This window comes from Eretmochelys imbricata, chromosome 10 (genome assembly GCF_965152235.1).
Source record: "Eretmochelys imbricata isolate rEreImb1 chromosome 10, rEreImb1.hap1, whole genome shotgun sequence".
Classification (NCBI taxonomy): Eukaryota; Metazoa; Chordata; order Testudines; family Cheloniidae; genus Eretmochelys; species Eretmochelys imbricata.
In genome coordinates this window covers 48,428,940-48,454,827 of record NC_135581.1, presented here as the reverse complement: position 1 = coordinate 48,454,827, position 25,888 = coordinate 48,428,940, and positions in this window count along the sequence as shown.

Here is a 25,888-nt window from a genome sequence, read left to right as displayed (position 1 = left end):
ATGCCCTTCTGGAACTCTCCACAGCTTCCAGCTCCACAGCCAGTTACATGGCAGGGTCCTGTCAATACCCGCTGGGCTTGGGAGCTACCTCCCGGCCAGCAGTGCTCCGTGGCAGTTCCCGTTGGGACTTATCTAGTGAATGTTTCCTTAGACTAACCTCTCCAGTGTGAGTCTTGGCCCGATGACCAGGCTTCGAACAACCACCCTCTGGCTCTCCCTGGCTTCTGGAGGCTCCCCAGACCTGGCAGGCCTGCCTTGTCCTGCGCACCATCATTGTCTCCCTCTCAGGTACCTGTGCTGGCCCCCAGGTACTGGATGGAACAGAGCTGGTGGGGCACAAGGTAGAAACTGAAGGAGGGGAGCAAGGGCTACAGACCTCACCCTGGAGGCTGAGTGATGCCCCTCACCATGTGTTACGTGAAAATAATTTGGTCCCAGAATCCATAGCCCAAATCACCAGGGAATTTGGTGATTTGGTGTAGACATGGGCCTGGCCTGAACCTCCACTCCTGGCCATACCCAGATGCAGCCTGGTCAGCAATGGACTCAAGTGATCATCTACATTAATAATTGGAGAGCGAAGAGCAGGTTTGCGGGGGATGGGTCTGAACTAAACAGTGCATCTCACAATGAGGCACCGTTCCAAGGCATGCTCAGAGGAACAAACCCTCTAGCCTGGCCAGTGGAGGAATCTGGCCTCGTCTCTTCTCTTGTTAACAGGAAAAGCACCAAACAGGTGGAGAATGGATATTACCACCGATTTTAGTTCATCAAAGCCAGATCATTTCACCCTTAAGGCACAAAGAGAAACATGAAACACATCCAAAGCTACCCTCAGGGGAATAAAGCGGCTATCCTTCTCTCCCGAGAACCTCCCATTCGAGGTGCTTTCGGACTCAGCGAGCTCCAAATAAAAAACGATTACGGGAAGGCAGTGCAGGTGTTCCCACGCCATTTGCGCTCTTTAACAAGGGCAACCACAGGGCACAAGCCAGATTCATACGTGCAATTCATGAATGAAGGAATGAAAATCTAGTTTTGCAACAAATTTTGATATTTCAAAGCTGGTTGGTTTTTTTAAAGATCCAAAACTAACCCCTTGTTTGGTTGGTTGACATTTTTGTCAAAGCTGAAATGCTTAAGGACATTAATGAAAACCTGGGGTTTGATAAACCAGAAACGTTGATTATTTTGATAATGTTTTTGACCAAATGTTGATTAAGAAAGTCACCGTCAACACTTTTTTTTTTAAAGGCCATTTATGAACAACAAAACACATCAACCAGCTCTAATTCCATCAACATATCCCAAGCCATATATCACAATGCAGGAGCTTGCATCTGCGTCAATTTTTTCAACAGTGAGGGTAACTAACCGGTGGAACAATTTACCAAGGGCCATGGTAGATTCTCCATCGCTGAATATTTCTGAATCAAGGCTAGGTTTTTTTAAAAGCTCTGTTTAGTTCAAAAGGAATTATTTTGGGGGAGCTCTATGGCCTGTGTTATATCAGAGGTCAGATTTGATGATCATTGTGGTCCCTTCTGGCCTTGGAATCCACATGTCACAATGCAGGGCCTTGTGAAAGCAAATAGCCCTATACAGCACCTTGGCAATGTTGATAAAAGCAAGGTAATGCACACTGGAAAACATAATCCCAATGACCCATACAAAATGACGGGGTCTAAATTAGCTGTTGCCACTCAAGAAAGAGATCTTGGAGTCACTGTGGATAGTTCTCTGGAAACATCCATTCAGTGTGCACTAGCAGTCAATAAAGCAAACAGAATGTTAGGAACCACTAGGAAAGGGATAGATACTAAGACAGAAAATCTCATATTGCCTCTATATAAAGACATGGCACCCTCACACGTTGAATACTGCGTGCAGTTCTGGTCACCCCATCTCAAAAAAAAAATTAAAATTGGAAAAGGTACAGAGAAGGGCAACAACAATGATGAGGGGGATGGAACAGCTTCCGTATGAGGAGAGATTAAAAAGAATGGGACTTTTCAGCTTGGAAAAGAGATGACTAAGCAGGGGAATGATAGAGGGCTATAAAATCTTGACTGGCATGGAGAAAGTGATAAGGAAGTGTTATTTACTCCTTCACAGAACACAAGAACTAGGGGTCACCCAATGAAATTAATAGGCAGCAGGTTTAAAACAAACAAAGGGAAGTATTTCTTCACACAAAACACAGTCAACCTGTGGAACTTGTCGTCAGGGGATGTTGTGGAAGCCAAAACTATAATGGGGTTCAAAAAAGAACTAGATAGATTGGAGGACAGGTCCATCAATGGCTATTAGCCAGGATGGTCAGGGATGCAACCCCATGCTCTGAGTGTCTCTAAACCTCTGACGGCCAGAAGCTGGTTCTGGATGACAGGGGATGGCTCACTCTGTAAATTGCTCTGTTCTGTTCATTCCCTCTGAAGGATCTGGCATTGGCAACTGTTGGAAGACAGGCTACTGGGCTAGACAGATCATTGGTCTGACCCAGTATGGCTGTTCTCACGTGCTTATCATGAGGTTCTTATTTGGGTGCACAGGACCCATTCATAGCAGGCAGTAGCCATACAATGTCATGTATTGTTGGGAGAGGAGACAAAGAATCTGAAACATCTTGTCCCCTCCAAATGCAACAAAGATCAAAAAGAAAATAGGAAAAAAGCATTTTATTGCCTCTGTTTGGAGTGGGGAAGATACAGAAATAAGCAAACACCAGATTGTTTTGCTTCTGCTCACAAATAAATACAGTGGCAAGCCTAATGGGATTTTAGATTAAAAGATTTTTTTAAAAAATAACCACCTCCACAAATAGAGTTTTATAAGGTCAACTAACAGATGCACAGCAGCAAAGAAATCACTAATGTTTTGTTGTCCCTCCTCAGGGAGTCCTTTTCAAGTCTATACTGCTGTCTTCAGGTCCCCTCTTCTAATTCCTTGCTTTAACCCCGACGGTCATGCTTCCAGCAGAGGAAGATTGGGTAATAATCCTTTGGGATCTCATCACAGAGACTCTTATGGGCAGAGTTTTCCAAACAGTTCAGCACTCATGATCAGGGCCAGATTTTCCGAAGAGCTAAGCCCATTGGGTGTGCAACTGTCTTGAAAATTTGGGCCCCAGTAGATGAAGGGATTTCAATGGGGTATTTCCAAGCTGCTGGGACCGAGTCACTTTTGCAGCCTCCCAAGCCTGTTCCCCCACCCCATGAGAGTCTCATGAGCACGAAAGGGGTGAGAGCACACAGGATGAGATATAACACAAACCTCATATTGAATACATTGCTGGGCTCAGGTTTAAGTGTAGCAGGGCAGGAGAGGACTAAAGAGGCAGTGGTGTGTGTTTCACATTGTGTAAAGAAATGGGCAACCACCTCTCACTGCTCTGAAGGATCCTTACGCTGCTGCTAATGTCCACATGTTCATGTGTAATAATGATAGTGGCGCATGGATAGGGGAGGGTAAGGGCTGGGCTAATGGTTCAGCCAGAGATGTGTACATAGGCTATTGCTGAGCCAATGGCTCAAGAAGGGAGCTGAGTATGCTAGTACTAGGACAATGATTCAAGGAGGGATCAGAACAGGCCAACTGATAGTCCTCCAAATTCAGATTTCAATCTGCAGGCCGAAATTTTCTCACCCAGGCTAGGCACTTAGATCCATATTTAAGTGCCTGATTTTCAGAGGTGCAGCACGCCTACAGCAAATACTGACCTCAAGAGCATTTTTGGAGTTCAGCACCGCTGAAAATCAGAACACTGAAGTAGGGTCAGTTGGAAAATTTTGGCCAGAGTTCAATTTTGGAAGCGGACCTAACGTGACAACCTCGATCTATGTGTCATGCTATATCCTTAGCCCTTATACAATGCTTGCCATTTCTCTAAGTGCCATTACAAACAGACACTAATTCACCATCACTACATTGCTGTGAGGTCTGTGTGTCCTTTCCCCAGGAGCCAATGAGGCACAGAGAGAACAAGAAACTCACCCCAGGTCACACAGCAAATCATGCAACGTAATGCCAATTTCATCTCTTCACTATCCCAGCTAAGGAACCCCGGGTGGAGTTGGGGTTCAAGGTCACTATGCTTTTATCCCACTGCTTAACGAAGGCACATCAATAAGTGACCATGCTCCCAGAAGAGATGCACTCTCCAGACTTTGGCTGTAGGTCAGTGCTGGGAGGCAGCATGGTCTATGGGATATGAGAGTAGACTAAGCATATGCAAGCACGGCATGCGATTGCGGTTTGAGCAGACACACCTGAGCTAGCTTTGATCTAGCTGTCTTGGGTAGTGGAGCAGTGAGCCACAGTAGCACAAGCGTTAGTGTGCCCAAGCAATTATCCAGGGTCCCATGCAGGCTCGTATAGCCCACCCCAAAGTGAGCGCTGCTGCAGCTTCACTGCTCCAGGACCCAGCCTAGCTAGATTAAAGCTAGCTCGGGGATGTCTGTACAAACTGCAAGCGTACCCCGTGAGTGCAGCATAGACTTACCCTAGGAGCCAGGGGACCTGGGCTCTGCTCCCAGCTACGACGCTGATTTGTTAAATGATACTGGACAGTCTGTATTCACTTCTCCATGCTCTGGTTTCTCTATCTAAAAATAGGGATAATCATTCTTACCCACTTTTGCAAACCACTCAATAAGGGCCAAACAAGCATTCACCCTGTGTAAGTAATTCCAGTGAAGGCAATGAAACTAACCCGATGCTGAATCTGGGCCCTGGATGTCTATCGTTTTGTAACCAAGAAGGCATAATGAGGTTTACAACCATCCTTAAGTGTGCTTGGGAAATGCACTTTATTCCTCCCTAGCTATTCTGCACGACTCCACCATTCATCAGCCCGTCATGACCCAGAGAGAACGGTTTCAGCCATTTAGTGCTGCAACAGCCCAGAGAAAAATTAGGCAAATCCAGCATTAGTTCCTCCTTAGTAATTGGGGAAGGCCGCTGCAGGCTCACCAACACACACAGCCGCATCTAGCTGCATTTTGACAGGCGCTACCCGGCTCTCCTGTCTCAGAGGACAGAGCTACTGCAAGCCATGCTAGAGGTCCTGTGATTCCAGACCAGTCTCGCTGTGATGCCAGCCTGCATGCCCGCTTTGATTCCTTCTGCCCATTCTTCCACACTGCCTTCCCCCTGCCCAGTTTCACCCATCTACCACTCTCTCCTCTCAAGTCCCTCTTTGAAACCAATTTCTTCCAGGAGTTCCAAAGGGACGGAGTTTATCATTAAAGAACAAAGACACTAATGGTTGTTCCTCTCATTGAAGTACCAATAAAAGCCTTGACTGAGATCAGGGCTCCATTGCACTAGTTGCTGTACATACCCATAGTAAGAAACAGTCCTTGAAATAGACAAGACAGGCAATCGGGGAGACAAATGAATCATCATTATCTCGGTTTTACAGAGAGGGACTGAGGGACAGGGAAATTAAGTGACTTGCCTAAGGTCACACAGGGCTGTCTGAAGCAGCGCTGGGAATTGAATGTTATGGTGGATTTCCCACCTCTGGAAGTCTGTCGATCCAGACTGGGTGTCTTTCTAAAAGAGAGACTCTAGCTGAGTGAGAAGTTACCAGCTTGATGCAGAGATGAGTAGGTGTGGTTTTCTGGCCTGTGTTATAGATAGATGCTAGTTGATAAGGGTTGATAGATGCTAGTCATAAGGGTCCCTTGCGGCCTTAAAAAAAAAAAAATCTATGAATCTATGATCTTCTGAGTTCCAGCCCAGTGCCTTATCCACAGGGCCATGCTTCCTCCCTAAAACCACTAAATCCTCCCCTTCTCTGCATTTCCAGTGCCGCTGGCCATCTCCAGATATCTTCCAGGCTGTCAGTTCTTCAGAGTAGAGAACCTGGCTTTATATTTTTGTGGACAGCGCTGAACCCTTTGTCAGCACTGAGCAAATAAATAATCATTCTTTCTCCTGCCCTCTCTCCGCTGTGCCTGTGATAATAGCAACCAGATGCTCTAACGGAGAATCTGGTCTCCTCTATGGGTTAACTATTCCCTGACTTCAGGGGGAGATTATTACCCATTAATGATGATCAAAACCCTGATAAGAGAGGAACATAAAGATGGATCAGAATAAATATGTGCAAGTGTAAGTGCCAACTGGGCAAAATATGCAGATCCTGAGCTGCTGTGGGCTGCTACAGCTTCAACCGAACAGCCACTTAAAATTCTGCAATTTTAAGAGCCAGGACTTGCTGCTAAGGTACCACTGCTTTGTTTCAGGGCCTTTTTGAAGTGCCTCTGCTTTGTTTCCTCTCGATCAGTCCCATTTGATGCAGCTATCACAGAGAAGGCTGGGATTGCCACAGTTTGCCGATGGTACACAGCTTCCTTCCCCAGTTAATCAGGCCTGTGGCTTGGGGGCTGGGATTGGGCGCAGCTGAGCAAAGCCAGTCCCATCTGCAGAACGAAACCCTGCATGACACCCCTCTCCTTGTGTGAGCTCGAATTCCCAAGAGCAGGAAGCAGCCATTGCGTGCACGATTCCCAGACATTGTCCAAGCCTCTGCATGCACATCCCTCCCCTTCATCATGGAAATGCTAGTGTGCTTGCCATTTGGGAAGGATCCCAGCGTGCCTCACAGACCGCACAGCCCAGAGAGCGCTTTGCCAGTGTGAGGGGCTGCGGGCCCCACACTGAAACTCAGTGGGGTTTTCAGTCGGCCCTCTCCCAATACCAGGAGAAAGGGGAAGGGCCGAAGAGAAATCAGGATCCTGAGACTGGTTTCAGAGTAGCAGCCGTGTTAGTCTGTATTCGCAAAAAGAAAAGGAGTACTTGTGGCACCTTAGAGACTAACCAATTTATTTGAGCATGAGCTTTCGTGAGCTACAGCTCACTTCATTGGATGCATACTGTGGAAACTGCAGCAGACTTTATATACACACAGAGATCATAAAACAATACCTCCTCCCACCCCACTGTCCTGCTGGTAATAGCTTATCTAAAGTGATCATCAAGAGACTGACACTCCCCGGGGCCAATGGGGAGAGGCCAATGCTCCAGGTCAGCTGATTGACAAGGAAGACAGACCAATGAGGGAGTCAGGAGCCTGGGGGCCTGTCCTCTGTGTGAGCTGGAGCTGCCCTAGCCAGAGCTGGGCAGTGCAGCAGGAGCGCTGAGCCCGAGCTGGGGCAGCATAGACCAGCCGTGCCAACGGGGAGCCAGGGCTGAGCTGCAGTGGGGAGCTGTGGGGCCAGAGCAGGGACAGCGGGCGCTGGCAGCCCCGCAGCTGGGGAGAGCGAGATGGGGGCCCCAGGCAGTGGGCCCAGTGTAGGGAGATGTCACCAGACAAGTGGCCTTGAAGGCCAGACTCAGAGGCAGGACGTGACCCCAACGGGGGGGAGGGGGGAGGACGATATTAGGGCAAAGGGTCCTGCCACCTGGAGTCTGAGGGCATGTGGCCACCGTCACAGCAGGTGACTGCCCCATGGTATAATCACAGCACAGCCAGCGCCTGGGAGGGAGGCCTGGGACGTGTGAGGAACAGACTGTGAACTTGTCTCACGTCCCAGAGATGGCTGGTTGTGATGTCCCCATGCCCACAGGGCGGGGTTCCTTGTTCCTTTAGCCTTTTCCATTTTTCCTTATTTTTCTTGCAGTTTCTGTTTAATAAATTGCATTTGCTTTGGCCTTGACAAAGCGATCAGTGGGCCAGGGAAGCAGCTGGTGCAGAGCGGGGACACGCTAGCCCCTGTCTTAAGTGACCATGACAAGACTGGGGGTGAAGCCTGCCAGGACTCCTGAGCCCAGCCTTGTCGGGGTTACGAGGACTCTGTCACACAGGAAGTGGAAGGGGAGCCCTCAACGTCAGGCAGGCCTCTGGGTAAAGGGATTCAGAGCGAGGACGCAGATCCTTTGTCTTCCTGATTCCACAGGGGTAGTGCAGAAGCCAGAAAAGTTCCTCACAGTAGCAGGACTATTCCCCTGCTTACACCTTGCACCTTGGGGTGGAGCACTGAGCAAGGCATTCCAGATTCCATCCATGACTTTCCCTGCAATGGGTCCCTCTGCACCTCCAACTTAAACCCACAGTCGGGCCCCACTTCTTCAGTATGAAACAATTCCGTCTCAGCCCAGCGCCTTGTGGATCCCACAAAAGACGGGATCACAGTGGGCCATAATTGGCCCCTCTGTTTGCAGCCTCAGCAGAGAGAGCAGGGGCTAGCTGGACATGGAGACTGGGGGCCTCTCTCACCCCAGAGCAGGGACCTCCAGAGCAGGCATTGATGGGGCAGGCTGGAGGAAGAGCCGACTGCTGCTGCCTTCAGTCTCTGGATCAGTCAGACTGATGCGTCTGTTGCAGTCTTGTAGTGGAACAGGGGACAGGGTCCTGCTTTGCAGGCAAGTTATTACAGGTTCACATCCTGGCCAGAGCTACTGTGGTTGGGCCCTCTGTCCTGCAAACAGAGTTAAACAGCCTAGTGCATTATGCCAGCAGGCTACGTCTGCTTCCTATTATGAATAACCACGCACCATGTTAAACAAAACCAGCTTTCCGTGCCAGTACATTGGACTGGGCCCTTGTCTCCTGAGCCAATGTTTACTCTTCAGTCAAGGTCACAGCTGCCCTAGGATTGAGCTGCAAAGCAGAGGGCAAGTCTTCATCCTTATCCCCCCCTTTGGAAAGCCACTTACAAACAACGCAGATTGGGAGGAAATTCTCCTGGCAGCTGGAGAAATCCAATCCATTAAGAGAAGAAGCCACAGGGACTCCATTCTCTTCCCTCTCCCGTCCCTGCCCTGTATGGTGCTGGGATCCATCCCCACGGAAGGGCTAAGGGTGAGAATGCCACATGGTGTTGTTATTGGAAAGAACGGAGAGGCTTAATTCTTGGGAAGTCAATTCACTTGCAATATGACTGGATTAGTAACAGGATGCGCTTTAATCGCGTTTATCCTCTTAAACTCTTATTTTCTGGGCGTCCTGAGTCCCTCTCCTATATGCTGTGACATCGTTCCCGAGAGCAGCTCCTGCTGCAAGAGGGTGAAGTGCTAGGAGCGCTCCACTCCATCCCCCCCAGTGCCTCCTGCTGTGTGGGGTGGGGCCTGCAATTGCCATGAGCTCCTCTGCACCTAGCATGCCTACACCATTGCCTCCTGCTGGCACCGTAGTAGCTGACAGCTCCAGTGCATTGATCCTCCCCTGTTTATAGCCAGTACATAGATATGCACAGCAGGCCAGATTCTCAGACACTAGCTTCCACCTATACGGGCACAAATCACTGTGGGTACCATTACTTGTGCTCTACTTCAAGCTGCCTAAGTCCCTGAGTATTGTTCAATTTCATAGCATGCTCGGCGGGTTCTGGGCATACAGGGTTAAATGTCTATGTGAGCTAAACTGTTTGGATGAATAATTGTGGGTGCAGAATTGCCCCCCTGCATTATTTGCCCCTGAGATTTTGCACACACAATAATGCAGGCTGGAAGTCTGGCCCCTTGCGTGACACTGCCTTGTCCCTCGTCCGTACACATGGTGTCTGCAGCCAGCTCCCACACCCGCTCTCAGAGAAAGAGTCACACGTTCTCCTGCCACACCGTTCTGCTCTGGCTTCCTCCATCTCTCACTAGCAAGGCTAATCCCACCAGGGCCATGCAGTCCTTCACTACGTCCCCATGAGGAGCTCTGCGCCCCATGCATTGCTGCTGTTCTAGGAAGATCACTGCGTCCTGTGCCCTGCTGTATCCCTGCATGGGGCAATGGGGCTGCGGTTCTGACAGGGAGAGAAGCCACTCCACTGTTTCTACAGATCTCAATCCGGTTCCTCTACCTCCTCCTTCCCTCCCAGCATGGCTGCCTCTCCCCCACCTCTTCCCCACGGGCATACAAAGGAGCTGTGGCAACTACCAGACACCCAACTTGCTGTTTACTCAGCTTACCCCTGCTGCAGCCTCTCTCCCTTCCCTGGCAGCCAGCGATGAGAGGAGTGGCCTGTGAGTTAATTATAAAGACATCTTGGTTGTAAAAGGAGATAGAAAACATTATGCATGAGAACATGGGAAAGCCTGGGCCTGGGAAAAGGTATTTTATCTCATTAAAATTCACCCGAGGTGCATCCTCATTCCATTTTAATACTCTGCACACTGAGAACGACGGCTGGCAGCCAAGTCGCTGGCCCTGCCAAGTGGCGCTGTGCATTGGGTGCACGCAGCAGGCTTTGAGTCCCACCAAAGCATGCTGCAGCCACACACGCACTCCGCCAGCTTCGTGATGGCAACTGGGGGGAGAGGCAGCGAGCGAGCCGCGTACCCCCACTGCTCACCCAGGCACTGATGGCGGGGAGGAACGAGAACACACGCAACCTTCACCGGCTGCGCCCTGGCGTTGCTTGACAGCATGAGGCGGCACAGTACGCAGCAGCTTGGAGTTGGTGGAGCAAGTCACATACACACTGGATTCCTAATGTTATTGGCCGTGTAGGATACAGTAATGACATGCACTTGCCGTCCACCTGGTGAGGTGGCCATCACTTTTCCTGGGGAGGACAGGTGAACATTATTATCACTGTTCTACAGAAGTGGAAACTGAGGCACCAAGAGGCTAAGTGACTTGCCCGAGGCCACACAGTGAGTCAGTGGCGGAGCCAGGAAGAGACCCCCCCCCCAGTGCTGCTGATGCTCAGTGCGGTGTTGTAATCACAAAACTCCGCCCTCCCTATCTGCTCTAATCTAACCATTTATACTGTGTTCTGAGCACACAGGAATCACAGGGGCAAAAATCACAGCTGGGAGGGTGAAGCCTGCCTGGTGCCTCCCACTTAGCCAGTACCTTGTGCCAGTTAGGCAGGTGAGCATGGAGGGGACATGGCCCTCACCTCTCGCCCCACGCTCTACTGTGACTTGCATCTCTGAAGGCTGGTCTCTGAGCAGTCCACATGGGGGTGGAGCAGGAGGAATCTTTGTCCCCTGCCAGAGGCATGTGTAGGTCAAGGACAGTCTGGCCCGGCATGTGCAGGTGCAGATGGAAAATAATATAGTTTGGCTGTTTGTAAAGCTAGGCCTCCAATCAGAGGACAAGAACAAGACCATGCATCTTAGGTGCTTCATTAGCCTCTGAATCCTTTATTCTTTCAAGCAGGTCACAATTAGTTCTGTGCCCAGATGATAGGCATCACTGCCATCCCACTGGTTACGACTGGCTGGCTCACACCTCTCCCCAGATGTCTCTGGACCAACTTCCCATTCCTGTCCAGGGGGGCATTAAATAACCAGCCACATCTGTGGGCACTGGCAGGCTGACACCTGCCCCCCTCACCTCCTGAGCCTGCTTCCTACGGGTCCCTCAGGTTCAGAAGCAGAGCGCACTCTCCACACAGCCACTGCTATGCCACCTGGGCTGATTGGGTAGCAGCCATCCCCGCTCCAGCTCTCTCAGCCTCGTCTCCCTGCTGATTGCAATCAACACCTCATTCACAAGCTTCTGTTTACCAATTTTCCGGGAGATATAATACTAATGAGCTGGCGCTACAATCAAGGGAAGGGGGGGGTGGGAAACAAGCAGCAGCAGCAGCTGGGAGACGGAAGAAGCTCATTGTAACAGGGTGGAGGGTGTGGGGGGAGGAGAGAGCACTGCTCTAGCAAGGCCCAGGCATGCCCCTCTTCCCGGTAGGGTCGGGGGATTGCCCCCCCACCCACAAGGCCACAGAGGTGCTATCTCCCCCCCGTACATCAGCATTAAATATTACTGAGTCAGAACCAATTCCTGGCATGGATGAAAGAGCCCCACAATGTATGCAACTGCTGGCCCAATGAAATGGGAAATGAGAACTGGTACAGATGGCTCTAATCACCTGGGAAGTGGCCTTTGTGACAGATCTGACAATTCCCTGCCATGTCTTTGGGAGATCGTACTGTATTAAGCGTCTGTACCATGTGGACCAGGACTGCGTGGGACTCCATGGGGGAGGATGACCACAGCTCCACCAGGACCTAAGGACCATGGGGCTGATTTGGCAAATTCACTCAGGTTGTAACACCTCCAGGGAGTTCCAGCTCCTGGGCAGGTTGGCATATGCTGCTGCAAACTGGATTATCCAGAGGCCAACAGACAAAGAAATATGTAGTCTCTGTATGCTTTTACCCTAAGAATAAATGTGCTTGCTTGGAATGAGGCGTGGGGTACCTGAAAACCACAGGCTATTAGCTTTTGAAGAGAAAGCAAAGCATAGACTCTGGCCTTTTATGCAGCTTGGCTCGCTTAGGATCACAGTGGAGGCAGGGACTTGTGCAGCCTGGAAATCCCCCAGTCAGGAGGGAGAAAGATGCGGGTCTCCACGCAAGGGAAGCGATGGCTCGGCAGTCAGAAGCCAGAGAGTGGGTATTCTTGCGGGACCACAGAGGAGGAATACAGGTGCAGTTGCCCTGAACAATGACATTATCACACAGAAGGGGCTAGCAGATCAGCTGTGGGTTCCCACCCCCCTGGGAAATGCCTATGGAGCAGACCCGGCAGCATGAGCCGATGCATTTTGCCCCCTAGCCATCCCAGCCCGGTGACTCACCACCATGTCAATAGACATGTGTGAATGCTGCCCAAGTCCCTGAGCCTGCACCAGCTGTGTCCACCAGTCTCCCGTGGCTGTCCTGCATCGCACCAAGCCAGCAGCTTTGAGCAGCTGCCAAATGCAAACCTTAACTCCACAAACAAAGCATTATAGAGGAAAGCGGTGCAAAGTAGGCACCAGCTCAGGGCAGGAGGGCTACTCCTTTGGGTCTCCCTTAAAGGCTTTGGTGACTCTTCTGCCACAGACACAAGCCACCCCCTCCCCATCTGTCAGAAGGTGGCATGGTCTGCCAGCCCCACAGCGGAGATGTGTCTGTCAACGTCTGCATGACCATATTGCTCTCCATGCCCAAGTGAGGCAGCAGACCCACTGCACTCTCACTGAAATGCAGCAACTTATAGTTTGGGCCAGCACAGCATATTTACAGCTTCTGGGCCATGCACACCCTAGGTCTCCCAGGGAGTTCTCCACCCTCTGCTGTGGGTTACCCCATGAGATAACTCAGTGTCTGATTAGGGCTCCAATGCATCTGAAAGGGACCTCCCAGGGGCCAGTGTGGAAGTAGACAGGCAAACAGGTAGAAATCTAGGTTGCTTAGCCAGAAACATGCTGGATAAAGTAAACACCTTAGGGAATGGGCCATAAGGAAGAAATCAAGGCAAGGCGGTGCGGATTGCGCCAGAGGGATGCAAAGAGACTAACAGAACAAAGAAAATCCCGAGGAAAATCCGAGGGGAGTGGCCATCGCAGGCTCCCACCCCAGGGAGCCATGATGCCCATACCCTTACTGAGAGCAGGTAGTGGCATGGCAGAGCTGGGCATCACTGATTCCTAGCTAGACCCAAGCAGCAATAGTTGCTCTGGTCCTTATTTTCCCAGCAGGCAAACAGGGAGGGCACCGAGGAGAAAAAGCTGCTGTGGACAGCATTGCTGTGGACTGTATGTCCGTTCAGCCACTAGGCCCAGGGGCATGAGCTGCACGGGCCGCTGTTTTTTCCATCCTCACTAAAGAGTTCGTCATTCCAGGGGCCAATGAGGGGCATCCTCATCGCTAAGGCACCTGGTTGTGCCTAGGCAAAGCACTACAGGGGACTTCACCACTCATGCCCCCCCAGCGGCCACTTCCTGCAATGGCCAGGCCCAGCCCTCCCTGGGATTTGCCCTGTAGCCAAGTCACATAACTCTCCTCTTCTGGGATGATCAAAGGGCCAACTTAAAGTTCACACTTTTCTAGAGTTCTTCTGCTCCTCCTACCCCCGAGCTTGACTGAAATCTCCTGCTTCCTGGCCCTGCATCAGTTCTCTTGAACTGCCTCTTCCCCAGCAGGATTCCCCACTACTTCCCTTCAGCAAGGACCCCAGCAATTTACCTCTGAGGCTCTCGCTTCTCTCTATGGGCCCTAACTCCATACTTCCCGCAAATGTCTACCTTGCTCACTATGAATACTTCAGAATCTTCCTCACTCCCCTCCCTTCCCAGCTGTATTTAAGTAGTACCCTCCCTGTTTCACCACCACAGCTGGGGTCAGTCTTTCTAATTAAGCCCCATTACACCGAGCTGGGGTCACTAATTAGCCTTTATGGGTATGCATACACTGCATTGTAAATCCAGGTCTGTAGGACCTGGGCTTATGTACTCAGCATTTCCAGGGCTGTGCTAGAGCATCCACACTGCATTGTAAACCTGGGTTTACAACTGCTGGACCTGGGTCTCACAGCCATGCTAATGGGTCCATGCTGCACTACACAGGCCTTCTGAGTCGGGTCTGCAGCTTGAGCTGCATCCACACTGCATAAATGACAAGGCTTGGACCTGGGACTCTGGCTCTGACCTACCCCCCCAGCAGGGTCCCAGGATCCCAGTGCTTGCTGCCCCATGTCAGACTGATCTGTGTGTGGATGGAAGCAGGGTTTGGGCTCAAACCTGTGTCGGAGCCCAGGCTTAGTGTGCAGTGTAGACATACTATATGCTGCTCAGTGAGGCTGAGGAAGAGCTGCTGAGCCCTAGGCAAGGCTGAGCCCAGCTTGCTTCAGAGGATCAGTCAGCCCAGGCCTGGTTTCAGGAGCTCTTCAGGCAAGTGGCTGAGGCAACGAGACAGCCCGGCCTAGTGGGGTGAGCAGAGGGCTGGCAGCCCGAAGTGCCAAGATTCTGCTCCTGCATGGCCCACTGCCTGGTCTGAATTGTCTTTTGCATGGATACAGCACTTCCCAAAGGTTTTGGGGCTTCACAGCAACCTGAAGATGTAGGCGTAGTCTTTGAGCCTTAAGCCTCCACCTGCCCTGCAGAAAAGGAGCAACTTGTGTGCAGGAGATCAGTGTTATTCAGTGTCAGTGCCCAGTAAGGCAGGAGGGATTTCAAGGTCCTGCCAATGTAAATATCAATAACCCCTTTCACAGAGGCTCAGGGAAGGCAAGTAACCTTCCCAAGGTCACAGGGCCCATCAGCGTCAGAATCAGCCCCTGACTCACCCACTAGATCCCAGTGTCCTCCAGGCAGGGAGCTAGTGCCAACAAATCTGTCCTCTGATCTTGGGTGCCCAGCCTGAGCCAAGGGGATTTGTGGGGGCTCATCCCCTCTGGAAGTCGGGGCCCCAAGATCTCTAGTTGGCACCCGAACAACAGGCCACTTCTGAAAATCTGGACCTAGAGCTCTCTGTGTCTCGGTTTCCCCATCTGTGCAATGGGAACAATGCTACTTGCTTACCTGTCTCCAAGAGGTGTCCTCCCCATAGCCTGGCTGAACCTAAGCACTGCACTCCATTTGCTGGCAGTCTCATTGGCTGAGTGGGGCAGTTGCAGGGTAAGACATCTCCACACTAGAGGCTGACCATGGATCCCCAGAGTTGGGCGAATGAATCTCCACAGCTTGAGCCAAAGAGCCAGGCTCTCAAGCTGAGAGTCGTAACAGTCCCATGTCCTCAGTGGAGTGAGCACCATGGGCGATAGATAACACAAGAGCCAGTGGGTTCCACTCCCACAACAAACATCAGGATCATCCAGGTCGCAGACCAGGGACACAGTGTGTGAGAAGCCACTTGACCAGCATTGGAGGAGGGAAACTGGACCAAGGGAAAGGGTGACCACTGCATTGCAGCACCAGCCAGCAGGAAGCCACACTGCTCGGGGCGGTTCCCAAACAATCAGATACTTCCCAGAATCTATTGCAGAAACTAATGGAAGCGCTAGATGAGCAGATGGCCAGTTCCTCTCCTCTGACTCCGTGGCCTCAGCCAGTGTGGTGTGAGCAGTATAGGATCACCACCCTGCTGTCAGTAAACCCCTAAAGTAAATGCTCCCCAGCAGGTTAGCTTTGCAGTGTTTCCCATGTTTCTCAAACTAGTGAGAAGAGGTAGTGTGAGCCAGTGGTTAGGGCACTAGACTGCATCAGGAGACCTGGGGACTATTCCCGGCTCTGATGCTGATGTCAGCTCTCTGGGACTCTGTTTCCCCTCACTCCCTGTTCCTGCCTTCCCTGTTTACCTTGTAAACGCATCAGGGCAGCGGCTGGCTGTTACCATGAGTATATACAGTGCTTAGATAACGGAGCCTTGATTTCAGATGGGGCTATTGATGCTTCTCTAGTACAAACTGTAATAAATGATGGGGGGGTGTGGAAAGTTATATAAGTGATCGATTTTGCTGAGAAATACCTCGTTGCATTTCTTCTAAATGTGTGTCCCTTTGTTCTTGACGGAGAGAGTGGGTTAAAGGCAGCGGCCTCGTCTATCCCAGTCATTACTGGATAAATCTCTTTTATGATACTTCCTACACATCTCCTCTTTAAACTGAATAGCTCTCGTCCTCTAAATCTCTTCCTCTATGGGGACCTCCCTCTTCACTTCCTACGCTCTCAGAGCAGATTCTGTAGCACCTTGCAGCACAAATTGCTTCTCAAGCTGTAGCTACAGATGGATATGCTGTATCCCAAGTGAAATGCAGCCGCGGTCTCTCTTGGGTGGGCAGACGACTGGCACGTGGGCTGCTGTGTATCAGCAGGGAGGCTGTAATTCTGTGGCCAAGGGCACTGGAGTAAACCCCTACCCTTCAGAAAGGTGGCATGGCATCATTAGGGCCAGATGGCGTCATTAAGGCACATGGGGCAGCGTGGCAGCATCTCGGGGCACAAAGGGAGCATGCCATCTGCTACACACCTTAAAGGAGCTGCAGCATATGCTCCCCTGCATGGCTGCCCCTTTTTGGCGTGGTTTGCAGGGACCAGCTCCTGAATTCATGAGAGCACAGGAACTGCAATTGTGGTCGTTTGTGCCACCCATATGGAGCATACAAGGGGGGGCTGCTTCTTGCAGATTCTCTGCCCTCGCCCAGGCATCCACACAGGAGCCAGCTGCAATGTGCATGCAGAGCCTTGGTTAATTGCCCAAAAGAACCCCATGTAGGGACATAGCCTGAAACTCGATGTATCCACCTGGCAAGATCCAAACCTCTGCCCAAGGAGTATATCCAAGCTCAGGGACTGCAACTTGGAGCCCATATTGGAAATCTGAGGTCAATGGAAAGACTTCCCTTGACTTCAGTGGGTTTTGGATCAGGGCCCTTAGAGAACAGAACTGTGCAGAATTATCTATAGACTATATCCTTTCATAGCAACAACACATTGATTTGGATTAATAACAAAGTGCCTGTCCAAGGTTCTATGCACCTAACGTATTACTCTTGACACCCACCGCTGACATACAATAATTCCCATTGACCAAACTAAATCTTGCCCATCTCAACTCAGCCCTTCCCTGCTGTTCTAGCCCTAGGCTTGCCCTAGGCAGAGATTGCTCATCATACCACTTTGGGTGGTGGGTTTCTAACATCCACATGTAGGAACTATGATGAGACCCCCTTGGGCCCAAAGCTGGAATTTGAACCTGCTCAGCCCTACTCCCACCTAGTCACACCACAGGCATTAAAACACTAACCCAGTTTGGTAGTGCTTAAATTGTTGTCCATGTTCCTTGTCTGAGCCTGGATCACAGCACCTTCAGATCCATTGGTGTCAGAGATAAATTACAACAATCAGGTCATCATTGGCCATGGCCTCACCGGCACATCCTGGCCCCAGCCCTGCTTGAGGCGGCTGCAGATTGCAGATGTATGATGAATGATGCAGTTCACACCCCTGGGAGCTGTGGATTCATCGAATCACAGAAGATTAGGGTTGGAAGAGATCTCAAGAGGTCATCTAGTCCAATCCCCTGCTCAAAGCAGGACCAACACCAACTAAATCATCCCAACCAAGGCTTTGTCAAGCCGGGCCTTAAAAACCTCTAAGGATGAAGATTCCACCACTTCCCTAGGTAACCCATTCCAGTGCTTCACCATCCTCCTCGTTAATAGTGTTTCCCAATATCCAACCTAGACCTCCCTCACTGCAACTTGAGACCATTGCTTCTTGTTCTGTCATCTGAGAACAGCCTAGCTCCATCCTCTTTGGAACCCCCCTTCAGGTAGTTGAAGGCTGCTATCAAATTCCCGCTCACTCTTCTCTTCTGCAGATTAAATAACCCCAGTTCCCTCAGCCTCTCCTCGTAAGTCATGTGCCCCAGACCCCTAATCATTTTTGTTGCCCTCCACTGGACTCTCTCCAATTTGTCTACATCCCTTCTGTAGTGGGAGAACCAAAACTGGACGCAAATGCTCCAGATGTGGCCTCACCAGTGCCAAATAGAGGGGAATAATCACTTCCCTCGATCTGCTGGCAACGCTCCTACTAATACAACCCAATATGCCATTGGCCTTCTTGGCAACGAGGGCACACTGCTGACTTATATCTAGCTTCTTGTCCACTGTAATCCCCAGGTCCTTTTCTGCAGAACTGCTGCTTAGCCAGTTGGTCCCCAGCCTATAACAGTGCATGGGATTCTTCCTTCCTAAGTGCAGGACTCTGCACTTGTCCTTGTTGAACCTCATCAGATTTCTTTTGGCCCAATCCCCCAATTTGTCTAGGTCACTCTGGACCCTATCCCTACCCTCCAGTGTATCTACCTCTCCCCCCAGCTTAGTGTCATCCGTGAACTTGTTGAGGGTCCAATTAATTCCATCATCCAGATCATTGATAAAGATGTTGAACAAAACCAGCCCAAGACCAATCCCTGGGGCACTCCACTTGATACCGGCTACCAACTAGACATCAAGCTGTTGATCACCACCCGTTGAGCCCGACAATCTAGCCAGCTTTCTATCCACCTTATAGTCCATTCATCCAATCCATACTATTTTTACTTGCTGGCAAGAATACTGTGGGAGACCGTATCAAAAGCTTTGCTAAAGTCAAGATATATCACATCCACCACTTGCCCCATATCCACAGAGCCAGTTATCTCATCACAATCAGGTTGGTCAGGCATGACTTGATTCAGGCTGTCTGCACCCTTGGGGTCACATTTTCGAGCTTTTCTTTATATTCAGGAGGGCTAGAGCCATCTTTTTTTTTAAATGAAAGCTGAGGTTCTGATGTCATCACGTGACTCCAGCATCAGGATCCTGGATATGGGCCTGGACTGCCAATGCCTTAATCCGGCCCTGATGGTGTGCACTTGTACTGCTGTTGCCAGCGCTGTCCTGCTCTGTGGCTAAATTGAGACCTCACTCTCCAGAGCTGTCAGTCCCGCTCCTTTCCCCCAATCTTCCCTAGTCAGGTGTCCACGCGGAGTTCCTCTGGGCAGCGTCCACTGACTCCTTGGACTCCCTGTTGTCTGGGGTTCTCTGCTCAGTTTCCCAGTCTGGACTCCTTATTTTGAACTCCCGACTCCTGTTCCTGTTTTTTCATCTTTTGTCCCATTCAAGTAGCTGTTTTCTGGATTCTGCTGCCCCTTTCCTAGGTTGTTGTTGGTGGTGGGGTCTTTTGTCCTAGGTGGGGCCATCCTCCTAGAATTAAATAGGCCATTTCCTTTCCCCCTCTTTTCCCTAGTAATCATCGGTATCCAGGTGGCATTCCTCTGGGCACAGCCAACGCCTTTGGATTCCTTCAAGGAGCAGAGGGCGTTGTCTGGGGTTCTCTGCACAGAGTATCTGGCTCCTTCGTTTCATACCTTTGACACACACCCCCTTCCCCAGCTCCTCATTTTTCCTTTCATTAGCCCAAGCAAATAGTTCAGTCGTTTCCTGGTAGGAAGGGGTGGGTGTGAGGACCATTCCCCAGGAATGTAATCAGCGAGCTCCTTCCCCAGTTCTGCCATTCACTTCTCCAGTGATATATTTCTCAGCAATGGAAGAGAAATCATTTCCACACCAAACAAACACCCAGCAAACCCCGGCCTTTCACTCAGCGCATTCGTCAATAGCACAGCCTAGGAAGACCCTGCTGCTTTCCACGCAGCCAAAAAGAATCTCTGCAAACTCCGCTCGGTGACAAATGAGGGTAAAAGCTGCTTGTTAGAACAGTGGGGATGAAAGGAGCTACAAGGGAAATGCACCAGCATCGTTAATATTCCATTAAAAAATGCACGTGATTTTTCCTTTTCATCCTGCTCCTCTTAATACCCGGTCCCAGCTGACGGGAAATAACAGCAAGCTAAAGCCGGGGGAAGGAGGATAATGGGCCCTATTGTAAAGGTGCCCTTATTTCTTTAGCACTCCTGTCCCCTTTCTGCTGCTCTGCCCTGTGTACAGTGAGGGGCTCATTCTCTCCAGGCTTGGCCCTCTCTCTTTGGCCATGGTCTGTATATTGGGCTTGCAGGATGCCTGTGCCTTAAGAGTGAACGCACTGAGTGGAACGCTGGGTGGAGAGTGCAATGCTCAGTTAGCAGCTGATCCTGCTCGGACCTGAGGCTCCCTCAGCTCACCATGGACTCTGGAAGCACCTCCAGCAGGACTGAGCAGTTCGCAACAGAGGCAGCTGCTAGCAAGTACTGAGCTGCAGATTCATGTTATGGTCCAATCTGTGCTAAGCCTTCATTGCCTGGGGAAGTCAATGGCACACGCTCACCGGCTGGGCCTGTGGCAGTTGGGGTCACCATAGAGCCCAGACAGCTTCCACCAGGATAATAGGGTGTTTTCCCTGGTTTGGGGACAGGGTGAAGGATGTGTTTGCCAGGGGTGAAAGAAGGGAGGCATCACCTGATTGGTATGTGGGCCAAATGAATTAGCCGACTGAGGAGAGTTTGATTTGAACTAGAAGCAATGCCTTGCAGGGCAATACAGTGCCTGCTTTGCGATATTTATTGATTGGCTACTTGACAGGCAGTGTGAGCACAAGGTTCTTCCGTGCGAGCTATATTTGTGCATGCAACCCGCACTGAGAAACCCTGGATCTTGGTCTGTCTAACAGCTGGTCCACAGAAGAGGATAAAAACCTACTATAGCCTGCCTGTGTGACTACGTTAGATGGAGCCCCAGATCTCACACCTCTGCTGCCTCTGGGTATCACAGTTTGAGCTTAGCCACTCAGATTCGCCTGTAGTGACTACATCACTCATCATATTGCCTGAGTTATAAGGGAAACAGCCTGCCCAAAGAATGGAGAGTGCTATAGCTATAAATATATGCTTGTTAAGACATTAAGAAATTTGACTAATTGAGTTTATCCTTGTAAAATAACAACATGATAGCAAACGGATCACTCATTTCTTTATCCAACTATTTTCTGTCTAGATATCATTAATAACTTGTGATATTATTATTATTAAATGACAGGCCCCAACTTGCGACTGGGGCACCATTGCGCTAGGTGCTGTATGGACACATAGTGAGAAATAGGCCTTGCCCTCAAGCAGGGCCGCCCAGAGGATTCAGGGGACCTGGGGTCTTTGGCAGTGGAGGTCCTTCCACTCCGGGTCTTCGGGGCACTTCGCCAAAGACATGGAGCGGAAGGACCCCCGCCGCTGAATTGCCGCCGAAGACCCGGAGCGGAAGAAGCAGCAGCGGGTCCTTCACTCCGGGTGTGTTCGGCAGCACCGAAGGACCCCCTGCCGCCAAAGTGCCACCGAAAACTCTCATGGGGGCCCTTCTTGCCCCACCCCCCCCCCCCGCTGGGTGGCCCTGCCCTCAAGAGCTTACTGTCTAAACAGACCAGACAGACAAAGGGTGGGAAGGGAAACTGAGGCACAGAGACTTGCCCAAGGTCACCCAGCGGGTCAGTAACAGAGTGGCCAATAGAATGCATGCATTGCAATGGTATTTGCTGTGTGTAAAGTGGGAGAATTGACTAATAAAAGAAACAAATGGAAAAGGAAAAGAATCACTCCCTTTAAAATTCAAGTTTCGCCCCCCACACTCTCATTGACCTCAGTGCACCCCCTCCCCACACACACACACATACTTGGACAAGATTGTGACTGTGAGCCATGGTTACACTGAGGAGGGGGCATGCGCGGGATATGTGTGCATAACTAGCAGCCCCTCATACCAGTGTACACTTCTACAGGGTATGATGCATGTGTTCCTCTACACTCGCTCCCACCTCCTTCTGGCAATCTCGCACCATTGGTACCACTAGACTTACCCTGCCTTTGCATGCCAAGAGTTCACTGGCCAGAACTCTTCCTGGCTCCAGTATAAATAAGCTGGAGCCACCTTGCCCAATCCCACCAATAACATGCATCTAGGCTGTAGTGAATTCTTCATCACTGGCACCTTTAAAATCCAGCCAGAATGTTTTGATAAAAGATCTGCCCTCATTCAAACAGGAATGATTTAGGGGCAGTTCTCTGGCCTGGGTTATGCAGGGAGTCAGAACTAGATGAACACGATGGTTCTTTCTGGCCTTGGAATCTATGATTCTGTGAACCAAGAGCGAGGTGCAATCTTGGTTTTAATGGTCAGAGGTTATCCTAAGAGTCCAGGCTCTTGCTATCATCCCATTGCTCATAAAACAAAGCTAGTGGCCCATAGCACACAGAGAGGACAGAGGTGCTCTATACAAAGGGCAGAGCCTGCTGGCTCTGGCTCATGTCTCTGCTGAGCCAACCCAAGGACAGGAAGTGTGTATAGAGCCATGGAGGTGGATGTGTCCCATACCTGCTAGGATACTGCTCTGGAGACGGTACTGAGCAGTGCTCTATTGTGGGGGCACCTGACAGTTGCATATGTGTGGGAGGGAACGGGGACACAGAGAGATGGAAGGGTCTGGTGGGGAAGATGCAGGAGTGAATTCAGGGGGGCTGTTTCAGGTCAGCATAGGAGGGAATCTGTGTGCCGAAGGGTTACGAGGTAGCCCTGCCAAGTGCCTATGGAGGGCGGTAGTGATTGATTCAGTCTGATTTCTTCTCTTTGAAGGTGACAGTTGTTCGCAGAGCCCATCAATATTCTTCATCAGGGAAAGCAGTATGCACTGGCTTCAGGCAGGCAATAGTAAGCAGCCCTCGAGTGGTGGGAAGGAGTCTCCAGCTGGGAGCCAAATAGACTCCTGCAGACTGGGTGTAAAGCAGCGGCCCAGTGGAGGAGAATCTAGCAACATGTCTCTATGACAGCTGCCCAAGGCCACAGATGAGATGAGATTTTCAGTGCTCAGTGACAGGGGTCAACTGAGCTTTAACCCCAGCTCCCAGGCAACAGGAAAAGTAAAGAGGGAGTTGGAGAGGGAGAATGCAGCAAAGTTTGGCTGATGTGGCCGAAGCTCCGCATCCTCCTTCAATCTGCTTCAGCTACTGCTCACAGGAATATATCCACCTGCCCCTGGGTACTTCACAGTACAGGCCCTTCCACCTCCCTCCCATGTGGCCCCTTCTGCTTTGGCCATCCCTGTTAGGGGTCCCCCCAGTCCAAATTCGAGTACTGTCTCCCAAATAAAGCCCAATGCAGAGCTCAGCCCTGATGAGAGGTTCTGACCTTGCAAAATGTCACAAAGTCTAGATTATCACAGCACACTCCTCAGGTCCCCTTGGCATAAGGTGAATGGAAGGTCCTTGTACCTGCTTAAAAGTGGTTGGGCCATGGTCGGGGTGGTCTCCCTGGCTCTGCAGCCTGTGGCTTTGCAAGCATGAAAGTTAGAGTGTTCACATCTGAGAGCAGCAGGAGAATCTCATGGCTACGCCTTTCTCTCCTTGGGGGAAGAGGACACAATGGACAGCTGGGCAGACATATTAGGGCCTGGGATTGCCTCCTGTTGCCGGCACCCAGTGCCGAGAGGCAAAACAACAGCAGGGGTTGGTTCGCTACCCGGTATGCTTTACCCAATAATTACAACGGGGTGGAGAAGCAGAAAAGTTTATTTGAAGCTTCAAAAAGGTACAGGGAGAATAGAATTTCAAATTCTGCACACAGAGCAGGAAGTTACACAGGCTTTTATACATCCTTTTTTCAGCATACTTATTCAATAGCAAGGTGCCCTAAGTATTCATATAGCCAGCCAATCCAGTTACCAGCTAGTTCCCTTGTTTTTTGTATCATTTGTTAAACTATACATAAAGCTGCTTTATTCAGCATTTTTTTTCCATATTTGCCTTGTTTGGCCTTGTTTAGTTTCAGGCTGTCTGACTCTGCAACATATTGTTGCAGATCCTTAGCATAACTGCTGTGAGTGCCTCCAGGCGGGGGGGCCAAGGACACTTGGTCCTAGTGCGAGGGGGCTTCATCGACACTCGTGGTCTTCCATCCCCTCGAGTTACCTAGTGGCCATGCCCCAGTGTTCCCAACACTCTCATGGGCGTGTATCACACCGTACAGCTCCATTCCACATGGGCAAGGAACTCCAGAACATATTGCAGTTCCAGACTCCATTCCAGCTGGATAGACCACGAGTCCGTACCATGTGACCAGAGAAATTCAGTTCATATGATCCCCCCTCCCCATAAGTATATGTGGGGTATGGCCCCCAGAGCTGTCCAGGCCAGTGTGTTAAGAAGTCAATTTGTATTGGATTATGGATTGAAAATCTCCCCTATGGAGCTGCACCCTGAAATTTTAAACTGAAGTCTCCAAACCAGGCCCATTACTATAGTAGTAGGGGGCTCCTCTCAGATACAAACTTAGCCAACCTGATGTACTTGGCAACATCTCAGATTCAACCCAAAATCAGCCAGTTGGTGGGATACAAGCAATTCCAAAAGTCACAATAGGAGGCTGATAAGGAGAGACAATTGCTTTGTATAGGGTTTAAGAGAAATAGATGAAGCATTGAACAGGCCCCCTTTAACCTTCCTGAAAAAATACATTCTTCCCACAGACTAAAACATTTGTACACCACTCATCTCGGGCCAGATTTTCAAGAGAGCTCAGAGCATTGCAGCTCTGATTGTTCTCAATGGTAAAGACTAAGTGCTAAGCAAATTTGGCCCCTTGAGCCTTTAACAGCTGGGCACAGAAATCCAGTTCAGGTTCTTCCCCTACCAAGGGCTGTACCCAAAATGGATAAGGTGAGCCAGCTGGTACTGAAGAAATGCCCTCCCAACAAAACACTTCAGAATCCATTTTCAAGGCAGGGCACTGCTGCTTCAGGGAACCCTACTGTTATTCTTCTCGGTACCAATACCTTAAGGACGGCCCATAGAATGAATGCATCATCCTTAGATTCTAAGCTCTTTGGGCAAGGGACTGTCTTTTTGTTCTGAGTACAGCACCTTGCACAGCAGGGTCCTGGTCCATGACTTGTGGTCTGAGGTGCTACTACCATGCCAATAATTATCATCATTCATCTTTTAATTGTCTCGTAGTTTTAGATTAGAGCTATTGAAATTTTCCAAATTCAAATTTTCTGATGACATTTTCCATCTAGATTTAGTCAAGGGGAAACAGAACAAAAATGCAGTTCATTTTCTGGTGAATCTTCTTCGTCATTTTTCGATCGCGTGGGCAAAATTTTTCAAATTTTGGTGAATTTTTTCATCAAAAGTAGTTTGAATTTTGTTTACAAAAAATGGTTTTAAAAGACAGAATTTTCTCAGAAATGTTGCCTAACTTTTTGACAGCTGGTGTTTTAGATGATGATTTATGAGATGTAAGGGGATTATTTAATATGCACTGGCTGATTTACATATCTCTGCCCCGCCCACTAATGTGAGTATAACCCATGGGTGCTTCCCCGACATAGTGGAACAGTCACTGGCCCTTTCAACTGCATAAGGCAATGGCCCTCTCCAGAAAACACCACCAATCCAGCAGCCCCTTTGCTTAAATGCCCCCAGGTGCTTGCTTCCTGCAGTAGAAAAATGCAGTGTGAAAGGTGGGTTTGTCTGGAGCAGAGACAGTCTGTGCCTGAATCAAAGGGAGGATAAAGAATTACAGGCAGTGCCGGCTTCACTCCCACATACCCTGCTCTCTCCAACCCCAGAGTGTCTTCAAATGGCTAATTTATGCAGATAATGAGTGACAGGCGCTGCCAGGGGAAGCAGCTGAAGCTCCAGCAGCACCTGGGGCCTCCTCCCAGCTCTCAATCTGTTTGCCTGTCACTTAGCAGAGAGAAAAACACAG